Genomic DNA, 23,483 nt, shown 5'->3' with positions numbered 1-23,483 from the left:
TGAGATAAAGATTTTTCTTTTAATCTTATAAAATGTGTATTAATATATTTCATACATTAAATTTTAACAGTCGGAGATTTAATTTAAGATTAAAAAATAATAATTAAAAGATAAGTTCTGCGTATATTGCATTAGTGGATCAATTCTGATGAGTTATATTTGCGATGTAACTCATCATCCCTATTTCTTAGCTAAGATTTATATCATGACCTCTGCTCATGGCAATTTTTAGTTTATAACTGTGAATACTTTGCTAATGAAGTTTCCTGTTTGAATAACGTCTACTTCAAACTACTCAGAAGCAGAGTTTACGCGCCCTCTCCGCGAGAACTCTGTATAATCTTCAATACCGGATATCTCTTTAATAAATATGCCAATAAAGTTCTATCTAAAGCAAAGCCTATTTTTCTTTAGATGAAAGTTCCAAGAGGATTATCTTGCAGTTCTTGAATACGTCGCATTAATTACATTCCAAATTAGAATTTTTAATTAGAAAATAAATATTATAGTTATACGATATATTGTTGCAATTGCAGCGAATAATCGAGAAATATGGCGCGCAGTTTTCCAATTAAAAAATAATACCCGATGACATAAGAAATCATCGTTTTGAATTTATTTTTAATTAATAAACGCTTTATATAATGAGGCTCTGAATTATCGGATACCTCAGTAGTAACGCGTGTCCGTAGAGTCGCCGGATATATTGTCCTCGAGGTAGGCTTTATGTCGTCCTTCCCGTGTCAGGTGGACTGATTTATGACGCCTACGCCGTATCGAACGGCTCGCTGCAACGTCCAATTTGTAGTCATGCTGTGACAATTTTGCGAGTTATGTCTTTCCTAGTTACGTAAAGCAAGCGGCGCACTTGGCAATTGCTGATATTACTAAACAATAATAAATATAACGCAAGTATATGATGATGGCCATTTATTTTATATTTGTAATTTTCAAATTTTTGCTTCGATCAATATTTATTTTAAAATTCGGGCGACTCTTCTCTCTCTCTCTCTCTCTTTCTTTCTCTTGCTAGAAAAGAGTACGTAAAGGGAAAAAAATATTATTTAAAAAAGTGCATTTGAAATTTTTACTTCTATTTCATGGAATATACAGGGTGTCCCAGACCACCCGTACACCTCTTTTAAAATGAAAATAAACGGCTCTCGAATTGTATGTGAAAAAATAAGAAACTTTTGTATCAAACGTTTTTTTCTGAAAGTGCCTCTGTCAACCTTACAATTGACCTTGAAAGTTCTCCTCAAAAAATTCAACATCCGGTCCGGATGGCGTATTTCCGATCGAAATCAAAAGTTGAAAATATCACCATTCGATAGAGCATACCCGATTTACTTAAAAAATGTTCGCGATTTTTGATAAAAGCCATTTATTTTCAATTTAAAAGGGGTGTACGGGTGGTCTGGGACACCCTGTAAATTTGAAGTTACATTACGTAAATTATATATAAATTTAATTTTATCCTCTCGTCCGTTTACAAATGGAACATGTACAAAATGCATTTTTTATGGCATATATTTGCACGTGCACATATCTCTATAATTTAAACAACTATTAGAGAGCTTCATCATGATGATAATTTGCGTTTTGGAAGCAGGCAGCCAAAGAGTCAACAACTCGAATTCGTAAAGGAAGAGCGAAATAGCGTTCGTTATACCTGCGCTTTACGTAAATCGTTAATATAAAGCGGCGTTCGTATCTTTTTAACGATGTGCAACGATTTACCGCGTCGACAAATTATGTCTCGCCGATATTCTCCATTCGCGTGAACGCGACTGATTATCTCTATTAATTCAAATGCGAGGTATCGACATAATGTCGTGCGCATTCGTTACGTTTTCACGCGGATGCGAGAGAAGAAACCAAGCGGAGTAAAATTGCAGAAAAAGAGCGTGCAATTTTAATTCCGCTTCGCTTCAATTTCACGTTTGCCGATACATTTCGACTGCGAATATCCATCGATTCGGATACATCGAATGAGCAAATTTGTTACAAATCTGCAAATAGCTTTATCAAATATTTGATGCGAAATTAGCAGCGTTGAAAATCACGCGTTCACAAAAATTACAACACGTATGAGAAGTAATAAAATACATATATAAAATAAAAATAAATAATTTGTAAAATGTTAAATAAAATAGAAAGCGTGAGAAAAAATATAAAACAAAATAAAATATTGATATATTAGGGTGAGAAAAAAGACTGAAGAATTCCTTCTCCGCATCTCTTTTTCAAAAGCTGTTTTTCTAGATTTTCAATCTTGGGATGTTCAGAATCCCGTACAACATATAGCGATAAATAATTCTGAAAGCCTTGCAAATTCCTGTCGATTTGCCGTAGCACGCGACGTGAAATCGAAGGAAATAGCTTTGCGAGGTAAGAAAGAGATGAAACGCTCGGTATTCCATTTATGTGAGAAAAAGTTATTCGCGCACACGCTCGCACGCAATTTTTTCTCGTTTATATATATGAAATAAAGTTACGAGGGGCGACTTTTATTCGGAGTCGGAGTGCTCGCCTGTCGGTGCTCGCTCGTCTGTTCATTACTTCGTGCTCGGGGAACGCAATTTTAACGTCGTAGCGCAAATGTGTGCACTCGCGTGCACCGAAGTCTAGTTAATTAATTGAAAAAGTCGCCGAATTAACCTCATTAAATACACAGTCGACCGCGTCAAAAGCGTGAGTAAACAATAGTTGTTTACGTTACGATAAAATCTGCTCGCGGCGTAGAGGAACTATTGCAACTATTGTTGCAACGCCTTTATCGGGCATATAAAAGAGGGTAAATAATTGCAACGTCGCCGCTATTGTGCCGGCAATCGGAAGCCCAATTCTTGTGCTTGGAAAAATTTATGTTTCACGTCATGGATTATTTTTTTTCTTTTTTTCTATGATTTACATTATCGAGAAGTACTGTGGTCGGTGCGAGGTAAACGGAATTGCATCGGGCACAAAGAGACGGTCGAAGCGAGGAAATGGGAGAGTCAGGTAATTACTTTTTTATCAGAATCGCAAATAAAATCGGAGAGATCGACAGATATTATAATCTAGTTCGAATGTCTTGATCCTATGGAAAGGCAACCACATTATCGGTGGCGGCTAAAGGAAAAATAACGAGAACCGCAAATTGTAATGAGGGTGGTGTCAAGAGGAAGCGTCAGAAAAGGTCAGTAGAAAGGAGGGAGAGAGAGAGAGAGAGAGAGAGAGAGAGAGAATCCATAGAAAAGTCGAGAAAAATTGCGGGAGAAAAAAGATAAAAATGAAAGAGGGGTGACCGCAAGAAGAGATGAAGAGGACGAAAAAGAGAAAAAGGAGGTGAGAGGAATGGAACTCTATTACGGTAAAAATATGTATGAGAAAAAAATAAAAGAATTAGAATAAAGTTAGTAGAATGGTTAGGTACAAGATAACTGAATAATGGAGGAGGAAAAGATGGTCGCAAGAAAGGAAAGCAAAAGGGGTGAATTGGACGAGGACTCAAGAAAAATGGTACTATTAATGCCGAACTATGTATGAGGTTGAAGAAAAGTTACAATGGAAAAAAAACAGAATGATTAGAATCGGAATATTTTAGTAATGAAAGGGAACAAAGAGTTAGAGGGAGAGGGAGACAAAGTTAAATTTATTAAAGAGGAAAAAATCGAGTAAAAGTAATAAAGTCTCTAATTTTATATCTTTCCACAAAATATTAATAATTATAAAAATTTTAACATTTTGTATATACAATTACATATTATTCTTGCATGTGATGTTATTATTATTAAATTTAGTCATTAAAACATGTGTAAAATACTTTTCAAAACTTTATATTAAAACAGATAAAAAAAGTAGCATACGCACGTGTAATATAATAGGCTTTATTTTATTTGACAATTTAATTGTAAAGTTGAGAATTAATTAAGTTTTAATTAATGTCGAATATATATTCGATACATTACGTAGGATAAAAAAAAAACGTGGTGCGAAAGAAAATGACACGTTGGCAGAAAGCAAAAGCGGTGGAAAAGTCAAAGTTGGATGAAGGCCGTCACGCTATGCTTTTAATTTCAAATGCCGTGAGGAACGTTCGCCAATTGATTTTATGCAAATAACGCGGTCGGTCGGTTCTGCGTGTCCGGCTCAAATAATACTTTCATGGATAACCGGCCGGAACTGAACCCGTGAACGTTTGCCATTGAAATAAAAAAGAAATGAGAGAGCTGATGTAATCGTTATTTACAGAATATCGTGTGTCGATCAGTTTAATAAATAATCGAATCGAAGTCCATTTGGCCATTCACCGGAGATAACATTTCTTTGGCTGTGTGAAAGCACTCGAACAGTAAGAAAGAGAACGTTCTCATTTAGACAATTTTTAATAAGATTTTCATTGAATATAAAATTTAAAGATAAAATATATATTTATAAAATATATATGATGGCTTTATATAAAAAGAGATCGGGCTTTCTAGGGCATTTTATGCTAAATATCAATATTATTAAAATTACAAAGAATTGAAAGTATTCAAGACAGGGAGATAAGGCTTTCTAGAATTACAATGGATGTCAATGTAAAAATTATAGAACGGATAAAAATTTTGGATTAAATAAAGATAAAACTGCATAAAAGGTAACACACTTCCGATTTTATCGCTACTTAAATATGTTGTAGGGGAGATTCTTCTGAGTAATTCCCCGCAAGAAATAAGTGGGGGACGGCATTAATTTAGGAAATATTACAAATTAAAATTTCACAGTTCTAATGCTTTCTCTCAGATATTATAAAGTAATATTAGGAAAAGTGAAGTTTGTGTACGTCGTATTTGTTGTAAAGCAGACGAAAAAATGTTTGTTTATATTTACGGGATAGGTACATGGTCATGGATATTTTGTCAATAATGTGTTTCACTTATTTTTCGCAATTCGTTAACAACTTTCAACATATAACTACACGAATTTGTGAGTCTTGCCTTGAAAAATATTATTTATTGAATGCGTGGGCGATGGGGGGTTTCTGCCCCTCCCCCTGCACCCGCACTCCGAAAAAATCTAACCTAACCCAACCCAACTTTACTTTTAAAACTGAAAATAGGTTTGGGTTAAGTTAGAATTTTTTGAAGGTGGGGGTTCAGGAGCGACTAACCTAACCCAACCCAACTTTACTTTTAAAACTGAAAATAGGTTTGGGTTAGGTTAGAATTTTTTTGGGGTGGGGGTTCAGGAGCGGAGCCCCTCCCCCGCCCACGCATAAATATCATAAACAGTTTTTTTTTAATGAAAAAATAACAAATTATACAGCACACACATACTTTAATGTCAAACTTCAATTTATTATACCTTCTAAATCAATGCCATCCCCCTTATTTGTTGCGGGGAATTACTCAGAAAAATCCCCCCTACAACATATTTAAGTAGCGATAAAATCGGAGGTGTGTTACCTTTTATACAGTTTTACCTAAATAATTTTTTATTTAAGCGGTCAAACCATAATTCAGTTATGCTGGATATTATTTTACAGATAAGAATATCTCTGCGATATTTGCAACTCCAAATAGGGGACAGTGTTTATATTTTCTCAATGTCGGGAGAAACGGCGTTAATATGATTCTAGACTTTTGACAATGTTTCCTCTCTTTCTCTCTTTCTCTCTCCTGTATCTCGTTAACAATTTCACATGCGACCTCGTTAAAGTCCAAGCACCCCTGAGGAGAACAAGATAAACGTTTGTCATATAGTATAACGTTACAGATATACCAAGTGACTGAACAAAATTAACGGAAAGCGCAGGGATATCGTACGTGAAATAGTATAATACATTATCGTTGTACAGTGTAATATCAAATATACCTTGTTTGTCCCTGGCCTCCCTCTTCCTCCCTTCTGTCATTTAGCCATTTCTCTTCTCGCGCATTGACAATACGTTTGACTTTCTCTCTCTCTCCCCCTCGTGTCCTATTTCGATATCACCATGTGACTCTGCTTTCCGTTATTATTGATGGTACTATTCTGGAGGGTAACCACCCTCTCATCTCACTCCTCTCTATTTATACTACACGCGAACATACGTAGCAATACGTACAATGCATTGTCGACCGGTACAGAGGGATATGCGAGAAAGAAATGGCATTTTTCACAGTTTAGGGAATGCATTTTTAAAACATCGCGATGCTTTTCACACGTTTTCCAATCCGGAAGTACCCGTACAATTTGTTTTCTTCTCTTTTCCGCTCTGTATATAACATTGTACAGAACGAAGCGAACAATGAGTATCGTGTCATCCGGTATAGCTTGTGAGAAAAAAAACAAATATTATATTCTCAAAAAAAGATCGACGTGGAATTCGCGCGTATCTTGAACAGATCCGAAAGAATTTAAATAATTTATATATTTTTAAAATAATAAGAGTGATATTATTTTGATCTGATTTTTCTGAGCCGCGAAATGACATTGGTTGCGTAGAAAATATATTTTTAGCTTTTTTTTTTCATATTTTCAGATTAGATTGCAGTTACTTGTTGCAGTTAGAATAAAAATATTCATATATCCGATATATAAATAGAAATATATACTTATCTCCACAAAGTCCCGGGTGTTTCGCAGGAATAAACTTTCCTTTTTGTTGAACGCGCGGTTGCAACATGCGGATGTAATTAAAAACATTTTGCAAACATTTCGCTACAAATTGCGCACCCCTCGAGGCGGCGAGGAATTATTAACGTTAATTTTGTGTAACCATGAGATGAGCCGTTGGACCGTTTCATTCATACGCAATACAAAAGCTTAAAACGAGATTTCGGGATGCGATTGCGCTTTATAGTTTCAACGAGACAATAAATAACCCCCGACGATGCACGTGACATTCGAACATGATTCGCACGCTTTGTTAGTTCGTACGTTCGTACAAAAGTTTGACGAAATTATATCAGCATGAAAGATCTGTATTATAATAACTTCTGTCCGGGACGACTGCAATTTTAAAATTTTGAAACCGATATTAACTCTTCTTCTCTCTCCCTCCTCCTCTTTTGTGCACGTTTAACTCTGCGTTTAATACATCTTCATAAAATTGTGTACGAATTTATAAATTAGCATCAAGTTCCGGAACATGATTTGCCAATCGATAGCAACGAATAAAACGGAATCGAAAAATCGCATTAATAATGCAAATTCACGCGCGCGCGATCGAGTGTGCCAAAGTTTAATGGCGACAAATTAATTCATCGCAATTGCGTATGTCTGTATTAGAGGATTATTAAACTTTTCGAGCTTTTCGATCGCGAGGAAATACGTGCGATGAATCTCGAGAGATCGGGTCTTATAACGTGATAAGAATTTTCTGTCGAGGTATCAGCCCGAGGCTTTCGTGGAATCTATCATTCTCGTCCAAGAAATTACTGTCTTTAGAGATTATGTCAATTTAAACATATTACAACAAAAATTAATTATTAATCGATCGTTTAAATTATACAATATCACAAACTAATATTTCATCAAAACTTCTTTTTTTTTTCTAATTCGTGATTTAAATTTTCATTTTGTTATTATAAAAAAATTATTAAAAAAAAAAAAAAAATTATCTGTCAAGAAAATTAGCTTAAAAATTATTTACCTTTCATTTCTGACAAAGAGAGATTATTTTGATTTTATCAAGGATCACATCGACGTGCGAAATATGATCCATTATTATACGCATTCCGCGCGAGAATTGCCACTGATAATATCGAATACTTTCGCAGGTCGTTGTCATATGCTTTATCGCCGGCAGTACATTGCGTGGCCGCGAGCATTTCACGCATTCCGGCTATTTCGGGAAACCGTTTAATCCGTTCATACTAGATCGCTTGTTTACTGCAGTCATTTATACCGTGCTGGGACTACGTCAATCTAAACGACGGTATGTGAGAGCGGTTTTCAGTCAACCTCGCTGGCTTTTCTGAGAAACTGAACAGCGCTCTCTTGTAATTCGCCACGTGCGTCATTCTGTCACGCGCAAAACAAAATGATTCATACCGTCGTTCGTATATACGCGAATCGCGTCCAAATCGATTATATCGTGTCGAGTATTGAGGTGGATTGCGCGGATAGAATTAACAGACGTGATTTTTTTTTTTTTCAAATTCACTATAAACATCAAAATAAGCATTAAAAAATCATGGCTGTATTCTCTGTTGGATATAAATGAAATATTTATAAGGTGAATTATTGTGTTTTGAAATACAAGAAAAAAAGTTAATCTTTAATTATAATATTCAAGATTAGCGTGTTATATACAGAGATATTTTAAATTGTAAATTATATATTTCTTTTTTATATATATACATATATAAATTGCAATTTGTGTAATTAATTATTTCGTAATATTTGTTGAAAACGCACACAAGTGTCATTTGGCGCTCAAAGGGTTAACATCAAAACGATATTAATTATTCAAGTACAATTACACAAGCGAGGCTTTGATTCGCTAATTCATGTTTCAGACAGTAGTTGCAACGGCAATGCACAAATAGTATAGTTACTGGACTAGTACACAGACAATAGTAGTTACAGCTGTAGCATACAGGTAATGGTCACAGGTAGCAACATTCAAGCATTAATTATAGACTAATATGGTCGGTCAAACTATAATCCTTATTTTAATATCTACGATTTGTCTGATGAATTTAAAGGGTGTTCGAGAATTAGCGAGAAATGAACACAGCCGAATCTCCTATGGCAAAATATTAATTTTTGAATACAAGTGATTTCGGCGTTATATTTTACGCCTTATTTCTCGCAAGGAAGTCTAGTTTAGTCCAACTTGAGGCAAGTGTCAATTGCGTATCGCATAATACGACCCGAGTGATATTACAGGGATTTGTCTGATCTAATCTCCATCCGCGTAATCTGTTAAAGCGCTTCAGGGTAAGGTGCTACTTGCTTTTCGTGACTAAATCGACGCGAAAGGATCTTGTTAAGAGCCCCGCTTTATCCTAAACAGGCCTGCGAAATATGCATATTTCGCGACTTTGTCGTCCTCATCTCGAGGGATGCGAGATCTTGGACAGATCCCTATCTTTGACAGATAGCCCTATAGTGATTAATATTATCGATCTACGTCTACAGGCAAGCAGCAGCGATATCGTTATCCTGTCAGGATTGGCAGTCGGATATCTAAACGGCGATATCGATCCGCGCGAAGGCGTGAATGTGTGAGAGCCGATATCTCGACTCTCGGTCGGTCGGATCGATAACACGGCGGAACTGCAATTAGCATACACGTGATCCCCGCGATTGTGCAGCGGCACGGCTGCTACTAAAGCTGTCATTTCCTGGGCACGTACCAAACAGTGTCTGGCGTTAACGGCCAGACGCGATATCTTCCCGGAAATAATAGCGCGTCTTATTAAACTTGCGCCCTACTTGCGCTCAACCGTGAAATAATAGTTAGTCTGAATTATTATAATTGTTATAGATAAGCTATCCCAGCTTTTAAATCTTAAGTCATGCATCTTATTAAAGCAGTCGCTTTTTCAAGAAAAAATAATAGTAATAGTAATATTAGACCGTAATAGTAATAGTAATATTAAACGCAATGTAATAGCAATATTAATAGAGTAATAGTAATATTATACTACAGTGATATTAATTCTTACAATATTTTATTAATTTTACAAAATATTATTAATAATAATATTACTAATATTAATGTAATCTTAAGAAATCAACTATTTGATAAAATATTACTAATGATAATTTTATTAATTTTATAAAATGTTGCAAATAATAATATTTTACTAATATTAATTTATTTTTAAGAAATCAAATATTTGATAAAATATTGCCAATAATAATATTTCTAATATTAATTTAATCTTAAGAAATATTAACTATTTAATAAAACATCACTAATAAAATAATAATGATTGCGTGCGACTTTCTCTTCAATAAAAACGCAAACAAAGATAAAAGTGACTTCTATTTATAATTTATATTCAATATAATAGAAACATATTATCAAAATAATATATAATCGAGCATCAAATAATTAATTGACCACTTCGAGATCGCGATTAATTTTTGGGTATTGCCGTGACAATACATTGAAGAGACGTGGCCCAGTCTTATCTACTACAACAGCAGTTATGACGGTCTCGCCGGGTAGGCAGGCAGCGTCGTCGCCGTCGGCAGGAAACCGCTATGATATTCATTGAGCCAAATGAAAAATTACTACTCGTATTATGCGCGAGCGAGCGAGCGAGCGAGCTCGTCGAGGCTTATTCGACTAATTGCATGCGCGATTGAAACGCGCGCGTATCAATCAAAGTCGACCGCGTGTGTTGATTCCCGAGTGTCGAACCGCGAATGAGAACCGCGCTAAATGAATATTACGGCCGGGATTGCTTAATCAATTTTCTTTCCGAACGCCTGCTCCAGTTTCTGGCTTCTCATACAAATCGGAGCGCAGTCGCAAAATTAATCTCGTAATATCGATGAAATGTCAAATTGAACACATGAAATTTTACATGAAATTGAATCTTTTTGTATTTAATTATTGTATTTATTTACGATAAGACAGATTTCTATCCGTGTATCAGATCAAGATTTCAAATTTCTTTCCCTTGATTGATTTTACAAGATTTTTTTATATACTTATTTTTTATTGTATATTAATATTACACTTGGTTCAAAGATTTGTATATATTTGAAGATATCGTGAATTTTATTATTATTATTGTTAAGTAAGCAGAAGCTAAAGTGCAGACGTTGAATTCTTCGCAGGACGGTGCGGTTTTATTTTCCAACGAACTGATTATCTCTTCTGCGCAATACAATTATTTTGCTCGTGCTGCTACAGCAGTTTGCCATTTCGGCAAACGACCCCCGAAATTCGTCGCGGTATCCAGGGGAATTTCCCGCGCGTTGCGTAATCGCGGATAATTAACCAACACACTACCACCGACGTCGGGATCGAAGCGCCATGACCTCAGCCTCATACGTTTCACCCCGTTACAAGTCGAAATTTGTACACGATAGGTCATCATTTGTGGCCGATGTTCTCGGGGGGTGAATGCAAATTCAACCGTCCAAATTCGATAATTAACTTTCCAACGTAAAACTGCGCGCCGATCCGATAATCCGTTCTCTTTTTTTTTTTTTTTTTTTTTTTTTTAAGAATACAGCCTAATTTTTTTCTGAATAATTTCGTTGCAAACGGAATAGAATAAATTAAAATAAAAAAAGTTTATATATATATTTTTTCGTTTGAAATCGTGTAAATTTTCGAAGATGAGATATATAAATAGATTTAGATAAATCTTAGAGAGTGTTTATAATGCAATTTTTCTCTTTCACGTTTTCCGTCAACCTGTTTGACTATATAAAGCGACTATATTTTTAACACAAGCTGTTAAATATTGATGACTCGTCAATCAAAATATTAGTCAATGAAAAATCGGCAAAAATTTGTTTTAAACGCACGAGCCAAGGTCGCGTCGATATATCGTATTTATAACGTATCTCCGCTACATCCCCGCATAGATTACGAATTATCTACGAAGAAGATAATCGACGCAGTTTATACGTGAACGTATGGACCTATTGTCGCTTGGGCGAGTAATATAATGCAACGCTCACGTGATGTTTTTCACGTACGTTCTGCGAAGGATACGCCAATAATAAGATACGCATTCGTATGCATGAGCTATTCTTGGACTTGGCTCTTCATTGAACACTAGACAGTACGCGTTTTACAAACACAGGGCGAGACAGATTAGATTATGGGTGGCGAGTCATTATGGGCTTTGGCACCTCCCTTATCAAGGCTCTCGGCCGAGCAACTCGCGCGCGATGATAAGAGCGCGCGCGAGTGTTGTAAGGAAGGTCTCGTGTTACTTATGACATGCAAGCACACACACACACACACACATACACATGTACGTTTTACATGATGTGTCCGCCGGATAAAGCGTGAAATATGCCTTCCCGGGGCAAGTTCTTTCGGAGAATTATTTTTGCCTCGGCAATAAAGATCGTTGTAAGAATAAACGAAAACTGCAATAATATGTTAACGATATAATGTTATATACATTCAAAGTTGATTATTGTAATCTTGACAATTAGATTACGTTCTTATAAAATATTTAACTATATATATATTTATGTATTAAATATTATTTTAAGTTTTTTAGTAAAAATAAATACTAAGAAATTTTGTTATTTTAATTTTTCATAATTTCTTTATTATTTTATCTTTATTTTTATTTTGCTGTCTACTATTCCAGGTCCTTTATTTAATTTAATTTAATCTAGAAAAAGAAATACGCATTTTTCTAAATAGGCAGTTGTAGCAAGAAAAGATTACATTTTTTATCATAATTTGTCTGTAATATTTTGAAGCATTTTATTCGTGAACAAAGTTTTTATCCAAAATGATATGTATTTTAAGAAAAAGTGAGTTTCGAGTACACAATGCGACTCGGGAATTGTTGGCTCGAGCAACAACCGCGTCGAATATCGTGCTTGTAGAGTAATGATTTTCGCGGATGCCGACCATTTCCGGCACTCTCGGCCATTCTAACGAGTCGTTAAACTTTCGCAAGTTCCGCAATGGTAACATTCAAAAACTGTGAGTATTACTCATGGATATGAAAACGAAAGAGATTTCTATGGCTTGATTTATGTCAGAAGACGAACACGCTCTCTTAGCATTTCTTAGAGATTTCCTCGGATTTTGCGGAAAATTTATGGATCAAAGATACGATAAGTTCCCCAAAGTTGATTATGCATTATTATAATATTAACGCTTAGAGGATAGCTAGTTTTTATAAAATAATAAATTTAATTATATATTTATATATTAAATATTATCTCAAGTAAAAATTGTTTAGAAAAAATAAATACACTAAAACATTTTTTTTATTTCAATTCTTCATAATTTTTTCTATTATTTTATCTATTTCTATTTTTCTTTCTCTATTGTTCTGTTACACTATCTACATAAGTTTTGTGATCATTTATACATTTGTAATTTAAATTTGTCTCTCTACAAAATACAAATTGTAGCTGCAATGTAAAACATCATGAGATGTAAAGCGCAAGTTATCGTAAAACGATGCGTTGTTACTAATATGCCACCTGGGGAACATGTGTAGTGTATGCACATTACCGTAACGTTGGAAGATTGACGAGCGTTGTGTGACTTGCAAATGCATTTGGTCAGATATATTTCGCACACGAATCGCCAGATCGGTGTGACATGCAAAGCATACATATAAAATATCGCGTATATAAATATAGTAGCGACAAAATAATATCCCGGTCTGGATTACGAGACTTCGCTTAAAATGGAACAAATTTCAACGAGTTTCATGAGAAAATGTATTTACATTCCGAAAATTTATGCCAATTATATACGTAAAATTCGTCGTAACTCAATTCCACAGTAACAATGAAAAAGCAATTAGCTGTCGATCGACATCATTATCGCTCTTGATATTTGCCATCCAAAAATCGCACATTTTCACGAAAACTCGAATGTAAATTTACACAGAGCGGCAATTTATAGCGCCGACGGAAAATGCAGCATCGATTAAATGCGACGGAAAATTCAGTTACATTTAAAACGCATTTATTTCGTAAACGATAAAATGTGTTTAGATGTACTCGTCACGTGTAACAATTATTATCGATCGCGTGCCTCAAATGATATAACACATTACAAAGAGAATATACTTGCAATAAAAATACGACATTTTTAAAATACGCGATAACTTAATAAGATTCCATGAAATAAGAAAACGTCTCGCCCTCAAAATTTACATAAATCGTAAAAATCTATACAAAAATTTTATATATATTTTTTAAGCAACTATATTTTTTAAAGACTAAAATATAATATAAACTACTCTGTTTATTAAACCGTGTAATATTCTATTATCGAAATTTGAACTATACGATTAGTCATTTAATTTTTCATTGATGTAATATCTTTTTCGAATTTTTCACATATCGGCGGGTAGAATCTATCAGTTATGTAATCGAAGAAATTGAAAATTTCGAATATCGTTGCTCAGCAATATGCGCACACATGTGGATAGATGTACATATGTTTGCGTTTTGCTTCGCTCGCACTTTGGCTTCAAATTGCACTTAACGCACATATGAATTTTATCACGCCAATATTTTATCACTTTTATCTCTCTCTTTAAAAGCCTTGTCCCTATTGATTTATTTATATAGCATAAATTAATCAAGTTTAATTTACTCTGTCTTTTCTTCTGTCTACATGAGAAATATTGGAAACGAAATATTTTGTTTCGGCAAAATCTTTTTTTTTTTTCTTTTTTTTCTCGCGTGATATCACGCGCTTGCGCTTATCGTTGTCCTTTTGATGCGACATGCGCTGGACATTCTTTTGCAGTACCGCGTCAACGAAATGTTTTATCCCATCGCAACTCTTTGTCTGACAGATTTGTATACATTGAATAGCTCGCACAATCTGCGAGCTGGGTGTATCTAACAATAAAAGAGGTAGAGTAGAACTTCATGCATTTATTCCAAACTTAATACAAACGCTATCTTGTAAATATATGCGTGCGTAGAGCGAATATCCGAAATTTAAATTATCATTTAAGCTCAAGGCAATTTGTTAGATGGAATATTTTTTCGCGCAATCTTTAAATACGATAATATAAATAAAACTTTCTTCCTATTGTCTTGCAAGGACGAAAATAGTCGGTTGAAGAGGGCGATATTTCACGAATAGAGCCCGGGTGTTTAGCATTTATATACGCGACGTAAACCGCGTTACTCGGCTATACAGGTGCAGTTCCTGATCGATAAGCGTGCATCCCCGGCGGAGGTGGAGGACGTGGAGGACGAGGACGAGCAGGATGGTGTCCAAGGCGAGAGGAAATTTTTTGTCGCGAGCTACGACAGCTCGCGCATTGATGTAACCTGGGCAAGGGAAATAGGTGCTCCTGTCGTGTACCGACTGTGGGGATTTATTGTCGATTTCGCGGGGCGCTTCGTGTGCGATTCGCTCATCCGGAAAATTTCGACCTATCGGACGACCAACATGCGCTGGGTTGTCGATAAGCCACAACGGTGCGATGCATAACGGTTAATCTGCATGCGCGCGCGTGCATTCGAGATGCGCTTCAGGGCAACATTAAGAGAAACGACGAAAGGTTTGCGTTAGCGTTTTATCGTCGCGATTTCGAGGAAACGGTGAGAAAGGGGGACTTGCTTTCCTTGGCACTTTTAAAACGTCAAATATGGCCTCCGCCTCTGAGAGAGGCGGAAGGATATAAAGTACAGAAATTTATTTATTCGATAAAGCCCCGAAGAACCTAGAAAATATGTGGTTAGGCATATTTTAAGAAAGAGAGAAATATAAATAAATAGAAATAAATTAATATAGATGAACCCTCGCACAATAAGACTTACTTAAATATTATTTACTTGAGCAATATTTTTTTTATCATAAAAAGTATAAATTTATTCTCTCTCTCTCTTTTTTTCCCTTCCCATAAGAAAGATAGTAGCGATATTATTTATTATGTAATTAAATTGTTCTAAATAATCATATTTGAAAGCTTTAATTAAATCTTTATTAAATTACCTAATAATATAGCTATTATTATAGTGCGATGCATAACGGTTAATCTGCATGCGCGCGCGTGCATTCGAGATGCGCTTCAGGGCAACATTAAGAGAAACGACGAAAGGTTTGCGTTAGCGTTTTATCGTCGCGATTTCGAGGAAACGGTGAGAAAGGGGGACTTGCTTTCCTTGGCACTTTTAAAACGTCAAATATGGCCTCCGCCTCTGAGAGAGGCGGAAGGATATAAAGTACAGAAATTTATTTATTCGATAAAGCCCCGAAGAACCTAGAAAATATGTGGTTAGGCATATTTTAAGAAAGAGAGAAATATAAATAAATAGAAATAAATTAATATAGATGAACCCTCGCACAATAAGACTTACTTAAATATTATTTACTTGAGCAATATTTTTTTTATCATAAAAAGTATAAATTTATTCTCTCTCTCTCTTTTTTTCCCTTCCCATAAGAAAGATAGTAGCGATATTATTTATTATGTAATTAAATTGTTCTAAATAATCATATTTGAAAGCTTTAATTAAATCTTTATTAAATTACCTAATAATATAGCTATTATTATATACTAATAATATATAATAATATATAAATTAACTAATAATAAATCTTTATTAATAAAAAAATATGCTGACTATTATTTCATGGAAATTATTTCAAATGCGAGGCATGATAAATTCAATAACGAAATCTGTTCTAATTAACACGATAATAGAACTTAATTTCGTAATTTTAATTGATTTAATTGCCATCTCAATTACAACTAATTATATGCTTCTAATTGCATTTATTCATTATTTCGCAATGAAGTACTTTTTTACTGTTTGTAACCTTCATCTGATAAATCATAACTTGACAACAAGTTCTTTCATCGTTATAAACGCGCGTCCGTTACTTATGATCGACAACCGAGATCTGTAACATTATTTACATGATGACGTTGCTTCGACACGGCTCCATTGACGCAATCTCGAAGGAATCGTTTCACAAGTCTACGATTAAATCGCGCGACCTTGTCAGCGGGGCCCCATATTGCTAACATAACGGCATATGCTCTCAATGACAGTCAGAAAGATCGTTGTGGCTGCTGGCATGAAACGAGCGTGTCAAGCATCCATGAGATCACTGCTGTATTCAACGTCGTATATTTTTTCACGCGAGAAACATAAATATCCAATTCTGGATGATCGACCTTGGACCAGGTTTTAATAAAAACAAACCGCATTAATTTATGATGATCGTAAAAAGATGAGATATATGATTTCTTTTTTAATTTCATAGAACTAAAAGTAAGCAAAACAGAATTAATGGAAAAGAAAAATATTTATGTAAGCTATTTCTCGCCATTCATGATTTATAAATGATTATTGTGAAATAAAATAATCTATATTAATTAAAATGTTATTTTTGAATATTTATTTGATTTTACGAATCAGAAATAAATATTTCAAATCTGTATTTCTTGTTCGGGATTTTAAATCATTAATTAAAATTATTGCTATTATTATATGACAGTAAAATATGTGAATGCTATTTACTCATAAAATTGCGTTTATACTACTTTATTTCATGAAATGTGTTTACATATACTATTTATTTGCCTCTAATGCGGATTATATTTCTTAGATTCGTTTTTTTTTTATTTTATCATTTATCTAATTATTTTCTTTATTACATAATATTTGAAATAACCATTTAATCTCATGTAATGTTTTATTTAAGTGAAACTATTTAAATGGTTATTATCAATAGCATTTCAAATGCATTTGAAATGTGTGCCACTGAAACTGGAATATATATTAAATTTTTATCTTTGTTTTTTGATAGTGCTTAAAATATAATCGAACACATTTGATTAAACAATTTTCGAATATTATATTTGAATAAATATTATANNNTATATATATAAATGTATATGAAGTAAATGCGTTTTTTATTTTAATATACGTATTCTAATTTTATGAAACTTATGAAATAATTGATACGAGAAACACAGAGGAAAAGGATAGAACGATTTAACGACGAGAAAGCCGAAATTGCTATGTTTCTTGACGAGGTCGCGGCAGTTTTCGATTGCGGACGACGTCGCAACGCGTGATCGTCGCCTTGGGCAAACCGCCACTCTGTTGTAATTATACGTTCGTAATTATAGATCTCATTAATGCGAGAACGCAACGATTGATACAACGGTCGAGAATGCGCGCGCGATAACGCCTGAGCGGCACGTCAATAATATTTCAATAAACAGACTCTCTCTTCGCGGATCGAAACGGCGATAAGGAGCAACAGCCTCGCGTAGATTTTTTTTCTATCTTGTCAACGCTGATTAACGATAATTCACGATAATTTTACACGGCAAATATATTGTCGGCGGGATCAATCGAAGCGGAAGTTAGCTTATATCGAGAGAGTTATAAGATAGCTCGAGTAATTGCCGGCTATTAAACAGGTGATTATATATACTTGTCACACAACTGGAAGTTTTTCTTTCAGAAAAAAATTTCAATCCCTTCAATATCCATAGGCTTCTCTCGGATGTTTATTTTTATTTAAAATTAAAAAAGTCTGTGATTTTCATTGCAAATATTACATCAAAATTTGATTTTTGCATGATGTAATTGTAACACATATTATAGTTTGACGTTTAATTTAATATTTTGATGCTTTTGACTTTGTAATAGTCTTTTTCTAAATATTTATGATCATCTATCGCGCGAATATATATCATAAAATGAGTAATTCTATCGTTTTTCATATAAAGTGTATTGGTAAAATTTATGAGAATCGAAAAAAACGTGAATTACAAGAAATATATAAAAGAAATTCGTACAGAGATCTGTTCAGAGACAAGTTTATGCTATAAATATATTTATAAAAATTTTACGCTATTTAACAAGGCATAATTTTGTATATTAAAGAAGAATTATCATGTTTTTTGAAATATTATAATAATGGATTAGATGAGACCCTATGCTTAAGTAGAAAAATATTCAATTAATAACATTTGCAAAACTGTCAGTTAATAATTCTTTCCAGAATGTTCTGTTTATCACGTATTATCGTGCACGTCGGATAACCCTGAAGAAACTAAGTATCGCTTTACTTTTAATTTACGTCGGTATATCTCTAATATTGTGCGATGGGCAACGCGCGAATGCCCGTTTAAATCAAAATCTTTCGATAAGAGCTAGTTATTCCAAAGTGATTAAACGCCGATAATTACGTCAGCAGAGCCACGATACGTGACTACATACCAGCATTTCGTAGTACCTGTTAATTAATAGTTATTAAATTTGCATAATGCTTTAATAGGATTTTCAATTGATCTCCATTTATGATAATGTAATTAAAATAGGCTTTATAAATTCCTATGCGACTATCAAGATGCGACCGCGTTTAATTATATATGCAATCATATACGGGACGCGGATCACATATAGAGAGGCTATTAAATTTTTCCAGTAAAGTCAACCTTTTTGTGGTTACCTGCATGCGTTATTATCCGTTGTATGCCAAGCTCGTTACACGTCTCATTAACAGAAAATATGATAAAAGACACGAGAATTATCTATGTCACTTGTCAGTGGAAAGAAAATTTATTATGGGTATATAATTATTTCGTATCTTTTTGCGTCTTTTTTCCAATCAGTAAATATTTATAATATATATTCCTATTGTAAAATAAAATCAACATTTTTTTCTGTAAATTTTAACAGATAAATCCACATTGTATTATTTTTACATTTTTTTTTTTTTCAGTTGTTTTAATAATTTAACATTTGAGTGCAATTAATACAACAGCAATATTAAATTAAATTAACACATGAATGTGTTAAATATTTAACACAAAAATTTTAACTGGCATATTTTTTTAACAAGAAAATAAATTTGCCAACTGTGCACGCAATTATTTTGATAGCTTTATATTTTTAAAAAATTGTACTTACCTGCTTGTTGGAGTCACCGTTAATTAGCTCTAATCCGTGCCAACAAGTCTCATCCGTGCACACGTGCACGTCTTTGTCAATTACCCTTTCTCGATTACGCTCATTTACGGCGCGTATCCCAGGTGCAAAACGGCGCTCTCTCTCTCTCTTTCTCGTTGCGGAAACTTTTGCGTCGATGCCCGCGGCACTGAACGCGAGTCTGCTCGGCTCCAAGGTGAGGTTCCCCTTGCCAGGTTTTAGCGGCAATCCAATTTGCGACGATCGATGCGATTGCAGCCCCGGAGCGCTTCGAAGAATCTCGTAATCTTCCTCCGGGTTGGCGAGATTCCGGTCGATCTGTTTCCGGGGAAGTTAACCGATTGAACGGACCCGACGTGAACGAGCCGGTGTTAAGGTGCTGGCAATATGGCAGTCGAGTTATTGAATCGTCGAGTTGTTGTTGTATCGATATCGGGAAATTCGTTATTTCGGTTCCCGCCGAAATACCAGATGGAGATTGATAAAGCGACTCGGGTGGTAAATTAATCGCGATACTTCGCGAATCGTGCCCTGCTTCCAATCGTGTTTCTCCGTAAGATGGAACAAGTTTTTCGCCACCTTTTCACGAGGAAAGTACAACGCGATCGGTCGGCGTCGATCATCGAGCGCGAGGAGGAAACTTTTCCATGTCGTTGGCGAGAAAAGTTTTAATCGTACCGGAGAAGTTTTAATCCGCGTTCTCCCCCCGCTCGGATACACGACACTTACTTAAAGCGTTAAGTGTAAAGGAGACGCGCTCGCGATGTGCGCGTTTTTCACCGTTCGTCGGCCGAGGTGTCACTGCTTCGACGTGCATCCTCGCGATTTATAAAGCCTCTCCGTCTCCGGCTTCGGCTCTTTGCACGCCCGCCCGTGCGTGTGTCAGTCCGACTCTCGTTATTATTCCCCTGCCAAGTGGCCGTTTCTCCCGCCACGCAGTTGCAAGCCGGTTACCACCCACGGTCGCGTATGTATATCCTAAAGTCTAAAGCCCGAATTGGCATCGCTATTTTAATCTGAGAACAATCGGGGAAATTAAACGGCTAATCCGAAAACTAACTTCTTAGAAATACGATGGATAATCACGGGCGAATATTAAATGTGAATGAATTATCAGTAACGTCACATCGTAAATTGTAAAATAAATTACACGTGTGTGTGTAGTGTTGCTTATAAAATTAATTTTTTATTATTTAAACTTTTTATTACAATATACATATACAGTAAACACACAGAGGGATTATCTTAATCTTTAGATTAAGATTTAGATTCTAAATCTTTAGATTTAAATAAATATTTAAGTAAAAATGCATGAAAAATGCAACGCGTTAATCGAGAAATGGATATATTGTTGAAATACGGTCAGATATTTTTTCCGTGTAATTTAGCCTTAACATGCGAGTTCGCGCAATCAAAGTAATTGGCGTGTTACTATTATAGATCTATGGGCAATCATTTTAAGAATCGATGTCTCTGACTCTGGTTAACCTTAATTGAAGTTAACTGAATTCATTCTCTCTCTAAATCACAGATACGATCATGACACAGATAGTAAACCAAGATTGAAGTTAATCAACGTCGCGGGAATTGACAATAAAAAATATCATATATAATACGAGACATTGATGAAGAAGAAGATGCTGATAAAAAAATTATTAGCATTATTATATAAATTATTTTTAGAAAAATGTTGGGTGTGTGTGTGTGTGTATATATATATTTATATGCACGTTTATGTGGCGTACTTAAACTTTTTTATTTTTACGATAAAAAACATATTCTACATTACTCGAATTATATATTGTTAGAATTATTTTTATACAATGTATAAAGTAACAACAAGTTTTTGCATCTATACATGTACTTCTATTTGTAAGCGAGAAATGCCTAGAAAAAGCGAATCCTCTTAAAATAAAGTTAATGTATATTGTTTAGATTATCTTTGCACGTCAGGGACTAGCAAGAGATTTTTCTCATGTACTTGAAAGCTTTTTACCTCGGCCGCGAAAAAAAGTGATGATAAAAGTTTCAAACAAGATGGTTTGTTTTAACTTCTTCTTACGATCTCGTTAATTTATAGAGTAACGCGCGTACGGTGTGACCTAATTTTCTGACAAATTTATATCGAAAAATGAGATGGCAAAAATTGAATTAGATTTTAACAATTTTAATAATTTATTTATCTGTTACAAAAACTATTGTTGCAAAAAAATAATTCTAAAAAGTTAATTTTTGCTAGTATAAAAAATTTGAAGTCTCATATAATTTATACAGAGATATATATATTGCGATTTGATTTTAATTATACGCTTGCTTATTACATATAATTATAAATTTTAGTTGTACGCAATTACATATGATATTTTCAGTTTTAATTAATAGTTGATATATATATTTATATGCACGTTTATGTGGCGTACTTAAACTTTTTTATTTTTACGATAAAAAACATATTCTACATTACTCGAATTATATATTGTTAGAATTATTTTTATACAATGTATAAAGTAACAACAAGTTTTTGCATCTATACATGTACTTCTATTTGTAAGCGAGAAATGCCTAGAAAAAGCGAATCCTCTTAAAATAAAGTTAATGTATATTGTTTGGATTATCTTTGCACGTCAGGGACTAGCAAGAGATTTTTCTCATGTACTTGAAAGCTTTTTACCTCGGCCGCGAAAAAAAGTGATGATAAAAGTTTCAAACAAGATGGTTTGTTTTAACTTCTTCTTACGATCTCGTTAATTTATAGAGTAACGCGCGTACGGTGTGACCTAATTTTCTGACAAATTTATATCGAAAAATGAGATGGCAAAAATTGAATTAGATTTTAACAATTTTAATAATTTATTTATCTGTTACAAAAACTATTGTTGCAAAAAAATAATTCTAAAAAGTTAATTTTTGCTAGTATAAAAAATTTGAAGTCTCATATAATTTATACAGAGATATATATATTGCGATTTGATTTTAATTATACGCTTGCTTATTACATATAATTATAAATTTTAGTTGTACGCAATTACATATGATATTTTCAGTTTTAATTAATAGTTGAATTTAACATGAACATATCTTTATTTCATTGGCATCCTACTCTGTCTGCAGTTAATGAACTCAATTCTGTCAGACCATACAACGTTTACATTAAACTTTTCGAGAGCAAACAGAATCCCCGGAATTGGACGGTCACACATTTTACCCTAAACATGCTGAGTAGGTGTAGTGTTTAACTCTCCGCGAGCTGACAATGTTATCTTTATCGCTCGCTGCCAAAATTAAATATGCCAATGCTCGAGATATACTGTAAAAAAAACTGACTAAAATTTCTGCAGCTTTTTTTGCAGACACCCAGATCTGAAAATACAGACAAAAATGTGTCTGAAATTTTTAAAAAATTTTTTACGATGTCCTGGACGAGAATAGTAATTTTTTTCTAGATCGAAGGAGTTCGTCGCTGGCTGCCTCTCGTGCGTCATTTTGCGTGGGAAAGCTTCATGATAACCGATAACGGAGTCTACCGAAAGTCTATTATAAACTGCTCCACATAATTATACCGTGTGCGCGTTTATTTTAAAACCGTACGTACCTCTCTATAGCCAATCTAACTACGCCATTCATCGCGAAAGTGGCTCGAGTCTAGTTTCGAATTTATTGTTGCAAACGAGAGACACGCAACACGTCGCCGGTAGTTGGTATCTGTACGTCAACTTTTGTTCCAGCCTTACATTCGCGCGGACTTTATATCTCGCGTGTTCCGTATTTGAAATGCGGATCTTTCATCCTCTTTTATTCACCGTTCGTCGCCGAATCTTCCGCTCACCTGACGCATTGTGTCAGTAATTATATCGCCACTTGATTCCTTTTTGCCTCTCTACCTCTTTTTTTCCTCTTCTATTGCTCGTGCTCGTTATCGCTCTTCC

The 23,483-nt window shown here is 34.4% G+C and overlaps 2 protein-coding genes across 3 annotated transcripts in view; one reads left to right on the top strand and one right to left on the bottom strand.

The window, feature by feature from the left end:
• The window catches only part of LOC115233639 (trichohyalin-like), a 65,279-nt gene extending 45,604 nt beyond the window's left edge, over positions 1-19,675 (bottom strand). The window contains 1 exon segment of the mRNA XM_029804180.1: positions 19,540-19,675. The gene's annotated coding sequence lies outside the window, so the exon portion shown is untranslated.
• LOC115233640 overlaps positions 1-23,483 on the top strand; it is a 156,955-nt gene that overhangs the window by 87,335 nt on the left and 46,137 nt on the right. The window lies entirely within an intron of this gene.

This window comes from Formica exsecta, unplaced genomic scaffold, assembly GCF_003651465.1.
Source record: "Formica exsecta isolate Colony F162 unplaced genomic scaffold, ASM365146v1 scaffold18, whole genome shotgun sequence".
Lineage (NCBI taxonomy): Eukaryota > Metazoa > Arthropoda > Insecta > Hymenoptera > Formicidae > Formica > Formica exsecta.
Note: the sequence above shows the minus strand (reverse complement) of the source record. Positions and strands in the feature narration are given on the sequence as shown.